The 6,444-nt window shown below is 30.2% G+C and overlaps 1 protein-coding gene across 2 annotated transcripts in view; it reads right to left on the bottom strand.

The window, feature by feature from the left end:
* Positions 1–6,444, bottom strand: part of LOC117172922 (N-alpha-acetyltransferase 15, NatA auxiliary subunit) — a 171,089-nt gene that overhangs the window by 147,677 nt on the left and 16,968 nt on the right. The gene's annotated exons all lie outside the window — the stretch shown is intronic.

The raw sequence follows: 6,444 nt of genomic DNA, 5'->3' as shown, positions 1-6,444 counted from the left end.
TAATTTATTTATGATTGGGGTGGCGACTTGAGCAGGGAACCGGGAATGATCGGGGAAAACCGAGAAATAAATTTAAAACCCGATAATTTACTTCTGATTGTAGCAAAATTCAAGTTTTGATGATTTAAGTAATTTTTGTCAATTTAAAAAGGTAATTTTTACTTTATCAAAAGTAGCAGGGCATGAGTGAAAATAATGATCGTTTTTATGTTAAAACAAGAAGTTTCGGTAAAGAAATAAAATTTCCCTTGGGACAGGGACTTTAAAAGACTTTAAAGAATCTCTTTTCCAAGTGAAAATTCGTCAGAAATTAAAAGTTTCTTCTTCCGAAGTTTGAAAAAACAGAGTGTTTCAAGTATTTTTTTTAGAGTAGAAGTATTATCTCGAAAAGAAAATATTTATAATTTTTAATTTTAATTGAAAATTCATTTTGTAACAAAAATTTAACAATTCCAGTAGAAAATATAACGGTTTCGGGTGGCAAATTGACCTTTTCTAGTTAAATATTCATCATTTTAGTTGAAAATTAATTTTAGTTTAGAAATACATTTACTTGGTTGAAACAAAAACTTGTATGTTGAAAATTATTATTTTTAAAAATTGAAGATTCATCATTTTGATTAAAAATTTATTTCTTTACTTAAAAAAATGAGCTATTAGCTGTTATAGTCTGACGTACAGCCTGGAGCTACACATTTTAATTTTATGAATTCGCACTAATGATAAAAAAACTTTCAATTTAATAAATAACTAGCAGCCCCAGCCACACGTTGCTGTGGCTCTGGCTCAGTTATATTACGTTGCATTTATATTATACTAAACTTGTCGCCACCTATTGGCTGCTTACCCAACCTAGATATAAATTGAAATGTTGAAGTGTTGATCCACAAAACTAACTTACACCGACATCTGTTAGAAAATCATGGAGTACAGAAATAAAAACATTTAATTTGCAATAAAAATTATTAAGGCAATTAAATGAGATAAAACGTATCATATCCTTTAAGATGGACCAAATCACACAAAGTATACAAAATTTCATCAAGATCGTTTGAGCAGTTTCGGAGTTTAGTGTTGACAAACATCGTGACACGGGATTTTTATAAATTTAGATTGACTCGGCTACTAGTTCTTACCATTTAAGGGCATGCTCTTCGGTGACCACGTGACCAAACTATTCCCCGGTTATGAACATTTTTTTTGTGTTCACTGTGTCCATACGAATTGAGATGTCGTGTTTAAAATTTGACAGATTAAATAAAAGGCACTAAAAAAACGTTTGTATACATCAATATGTTTATAATTTTAAAAAAATTTTATTTATAAATTGATGAAATTGGATATTACCATTCGAGTTATAGCACTTTGCAGATAATGTTTGGTTTGATGTATTTCAGATTGTTTGATTCGCGTACATTGAGCACTGACACAAATTTTGGACTAAATCGTCTAAGCCTTAAAAAAAATTAATATAAGCAATAAAATTTTCACATTGGTTGCACATAAAAAATTTAGTATCTGCACACACGTAACCTATAATTATTTTTGGCGCATTTTTAGCGATTTCTAACAGGGAAAAAAAGAAACTTTGAACATCGATAAAGTCGAGATCACGTGACTAAGTTGGTTCATGAAATTTTTGTGTAGAGAATGAAATGATTTTCATTTTTTTCGGTCCTCACTACATCCACACGGATTGAGATATCGTGTTCAGGATTTAAGAAGTTATACAGAAAGCACTAAGGAACGTTTGTATATATCAAAATGTTCATAATTACCAAGAAAGTTTTCTAGTAAAATACTACATCTTAGAATGTGATACTCGAAAATCCGTACAAGTCCCATCTTGAGAAATGTGCATCTTCAGAAAATAATTTAAATTTTCTAATGGGTATATATTCTTGTGGATTTTTTGTACTGGTATGAAACAATTCTAAGAATAAAAATAAAATTTCGCCCGGGGGCGAAAGACAAAGCTAGTCCGACGCTAAGTCCGGCTAGTTGGTTCACTGTCAACAATAGTTATCAGCTGATCGATTCAACGTCAAGAATTATAGAAGTTGGTTGGAGAACTCCGACGAGTAAATTTTAGCACATTGCTGGTGTTGATATGTTTCCAATTTGAAATTTATCTTTTATTTTTAAGATCAAAAAAATGAAAATCATTTCACACATAAATTTCATGAACGAACTTAGTCACTTGATCTCGACTTTATCGACGTTCGAAGTTTCTTTTTTTTCTCCACTAGAAATCGCTAAAAATGCCCAAAAAAATATTATAGGTTATGTGTGTGCAGATACTTATTTATTGATTTGCAACGAATGTGAAAATTTTATTGCTTTTATTAATTTTTTTCAAGGTTTAGAATGATCTGCAAAGTGCTATAACTCGAATGGTAATATCCTATTCCCTTCATTTATAAATAAACTTTATTTAAAATTACGAATATATTGATGTATACAAACGTTCTTTAGTGCTTTTTATTTTATCTGTCAAAGTTTAAACATGATATCTCAATCCGTGTGGACACAGTGAACACCAAAAAAAAATGTTCATAACCGGGGACTAGTTTGGTCACGTGGTCACTGAAGAGCATGCCCTTAAATTATCAATTTTACACGTATAGGATATTTACCGTTTCTGCCAATACATAACTGTGCCAGAACAGGATGATAAGAGAACAGAAAGAGTGGAGCAATGCAGACTGATATAGCAATACATAGAATTTTCACAGGGCTTATCAAATCAAACAAATCTGCCCGCTGCGCGGGCATATTCTCCACACGCGCTAGGCCCTAGTATGTATTTATCTCGCTCTACGTGCTCGGTCACTGTATTTTTCCCGCATTCGTGCACAGGCCTTTTAAAATTAAAGCTCGAAAAATCCCCCACTATAATTTGGTCAGTGTGAGTTACATTTTGTTAAAAGAGCTTCGCTCGCAAGTTTAAGTGTTCCTAGGGCACGCGACTGTTGGTTTTCGCACTTCACTTCGGTCTTTGTCTTTATCCCGCATTTGTGCACAGACGTTTTAAAAGTAAATATCAATGAAACGACAACTGCAATTTTGTGATTGTAAATTCTCTCTTATTAAAGCTCTTTCGGCTTTAGCGAACACATTTTTATCATGTATCACGTGCTTCGCACTCGATTTAGTCCAACATGTCCACTTTTCTACATCAAGTTCAACACTTTTATATCATATATAATACGTTTTTTATGTGATCAGTCTGGGATTGCTTATTCAGATATTGTCAAATAAAGTACAAATTGTATTTATCATTATTTCTTTAATATTTGCTTCTTATTTTGCATAAAACTTTATTTTTAGCTGCGCTGACACATGTATCATTAGAATTCATAATATGCATGAAAACTGAAACATACTTATTCTTATTGCCAAGTTTTTATGCACATATATTATTTAAATTAAAAGAAAATCTAGTAGTTCCGTCTAAAAATTATTTCTAAAACAAATGTGTAGATCCTTTTTAGATTAACAACTTTTGTCTGTTAATTTTTTTTCATAAATTTGTATCGCTACAGACAAATTTAATTTTTTTTATGTTTAAGGGCATGTGACACAGCTAAATACCTATATTACCGACCTCACTTTTTCAGTTCACTGAATGTTTTTTTGAACCTAAGAACTTTTTTTGTAAATAAAATATCCACCTGAAACTTTGGAAAATGTATTAGAGTACAATAAAGTACGTTTAGGTACTGCATTTTGATAGGAACGTTTTGGTTTTGAACGTTGGAACTTTTTTTATACATAAAATATCGGTCTCAAACTTTGAGAAATGCAAGAGCCGAAAGAAAATTACGTTAAAGTACAAAGCTTAATAATAAAAGATGTAAAGAAAATTTCAACTATCAATTCCATCGGCATCAGCCGGTAACGTTGTACACGAAAATACGAATCCTCTAGAGCCTCGTCTAGTGGCCGCCAGGGTTCATATTTTCGTGTACAACGTTACCGGCTGATGCCGATGGAATTGATAGTTGAAATATTTTTTTTATACATCTGTTATTATTAAGATTTGTACTCAAACGTAGTTTTCTTTCGGCTCTTGCATTTCTCAAAGTTTGAGACCGATATTTTATGTATAAAAAAAGTTCCAACGTTCAAAAAATGTCGAGGTTCAGAAAAAAGATGAAATATTTTTTAGTGAAGTTCCTACAAAAATGCAGTACTTAAAAATACTTTATTGTACTCTAATACACTTTCCAAAGTTTCAGCTGGATATTTTATTCACAAAAAAAGTTCCTAGGTTCAAAAAAACATTCAGTGAAATGAAAAAGTGAGGTCGGTAATATAGGTATTCATCTGTGTCACATGCCCTTAAGGTAATTTTTTACGACTAAAACAAAAGCTACGTATCCTATGGAAAAAAAGTATGCATACAAAATTGTAGATCTTTTTTAGATGCACAATTTTTATCGATTAATCTCTTTTCGTATCTTGCTCTGTTTGACCAAAACATGGAGTTATTGCTTTTTCACTAGTTTTTGTGCGATGAAAATTTGAATTTTTGATTTTTTTTAAACAAAATTTAAAAAGTTGTTTAGACAATCGCGTGGGGTCTTAGAAATGTAACGTTTTTCTTCTTTTAACTTTTTCCCATATCACGCTATGTATGGCTTCAAATGTTCATTTTCGTTTGGTTTTTTTTATTTTTAAATGATATAACATTGGTCATTCTTATTGGATCAAAACGTGCCATGGGGATAAATTGTTCGTATTTTTGTCTACTATAATAGGTTGTGTTCTTTACTTTAACTTGAAAAGGGTTTTGAGTGAACGTCGAAACTTTGGTAGATTTTTTGTAAATGTTTTTTGAATGTGATTAAACAAAAAATATTTAAAAAACTAGAAATTAAGGAAAGAGATTTGGTGGTTGCTTTCTATTCCTTTAATCTTTTTTTTTTTTAATGAAATGGGGACATTTAAAAGTGCATTGTATAAATTTCATGGTTAGATTCTTGTTTTTTTATTTCCAAGAATTTTGTAGTTCACTGTCAAATTTTGAAGTATTCCAGGCATAAAAAGAAGTCAGTTACAGAGTATCAGAAAAAATCCGGAAACCCCAAGAAAAGCAATGTTTAAATGACAATAATTTATATAAATAAATATTAATAATTTTTATGTCTGTAAGTTTACTTGGCGCGTCATGACATAAACATTGATTTCCAGTAGATAAGCAATCATTGTAAAAACTCTTCTAAATTTGGCGAATTCTAATCACCAGCTGATTATAAAATATTTTTTTGCACCTCAGACAGAGGAACGAAAATTTGAAACTGCGGCATTGATTGTCTTCAGGCCTCGGATTCGATTCAAAGATCCATAATAGTGTAAATAGAATCACAAAATGGAAAAAATAGTTTCAAGATAGTGTCATAACACAGTATTTTTACTATTTCCCTCGTTTTATATTTTTTTTACTCAAATTCGAACTGAATTAACAAAACTCAATAAGAAAATCTAACTATTTTTTGTTGAATCTTCACTTTTATGATTGAAATATACTAGGAAAAGTATTTGCGTGAAATTCACTCCGTGTTACATCAACGCGGCGCTCCGAGTTGTGTGGCGAGCGTTTATAATTAACACACAGAAATCGCCGTGTTGTATTCACAGGATATTTTTTTGTGTACTTTTTATTTTTAATTGAAATCTTTTTTTTTCTAATATCAACTATATTACATTTTTTTGTGGAAATTTCATTTTATTAGGTTGAAATCTCAACCCCTTGGTTAAAAGTTTGAAGTACTTTCTTAAAACTTCATTTTTTGGTAAAGATTATTAATTGTATTTGAAATTATTTTTTGTTGAAAATTAATTTTCTCAACTGAAAATTAAATTACTTTGTTTGAAAATTAAACCGTTCGATTGAAAATTAACTTTCTGTCGAAAATTCATATTCTAGGATTGAAAATTACACTGTTTTGAAAAAAATTGTATTTTCAACTCAAAAATTAAACAATTTCGTTGAAAATGTTTGTGGTTTGTTAAAAATCACCTTTTTTTTGACGAAAAAATAAATTAAATTTTTTCGTTAAAATTTAACTGTTCGATTGAAAATTAATTTTATTTAGTTGAGGAATCAAGTATTTTGTTGAAACTTCATCTTTTTTGGTATGAAAAATCACCTTTTTTTTAAGCAACCGTTTATTTTGTCATTTTTTATTATTATATATTTAGTATTATGTTGAAAATTCGTTTTAGTTGGTTAGGTCCAAATGTTTTTATTATTTCTAATTGAAATTTCGTTGTTGAAATATCAACATATAACAGTTTTGGAGGAAAATGCATCTTATTAGGTTGAAAACTCAATCCCTTGGTTAAAAGTTTGAAGTACTTTCTTAACCCTCATCCCTTATATGGGGTCATAATGACCCCAACATCAACTCCGGACTAAAATTTGAATACGATCTTGAG

Source organism: Belonocnema kinseyi, chromosome 5 (genome assembly GCF_010883055.1).
Source record: "Belonocnema kinseyi isolate 2016_QV_RU_SX_M_011 chromosome 5, B_treatae_v1, whole genome shotgun sequence".
Lineage (NCBI taxonomy): Eukaryota > Metazoa > Arthropoda > Insecta > Hymenoptera > Cynipidae > Belonocnema > Belonocnema kinseyi.
The sequence above is the reverse complement of the archived record's forward strand: the minus strand, read 5'-3'. Positions and strand labels throughout refer to the sequence as shown.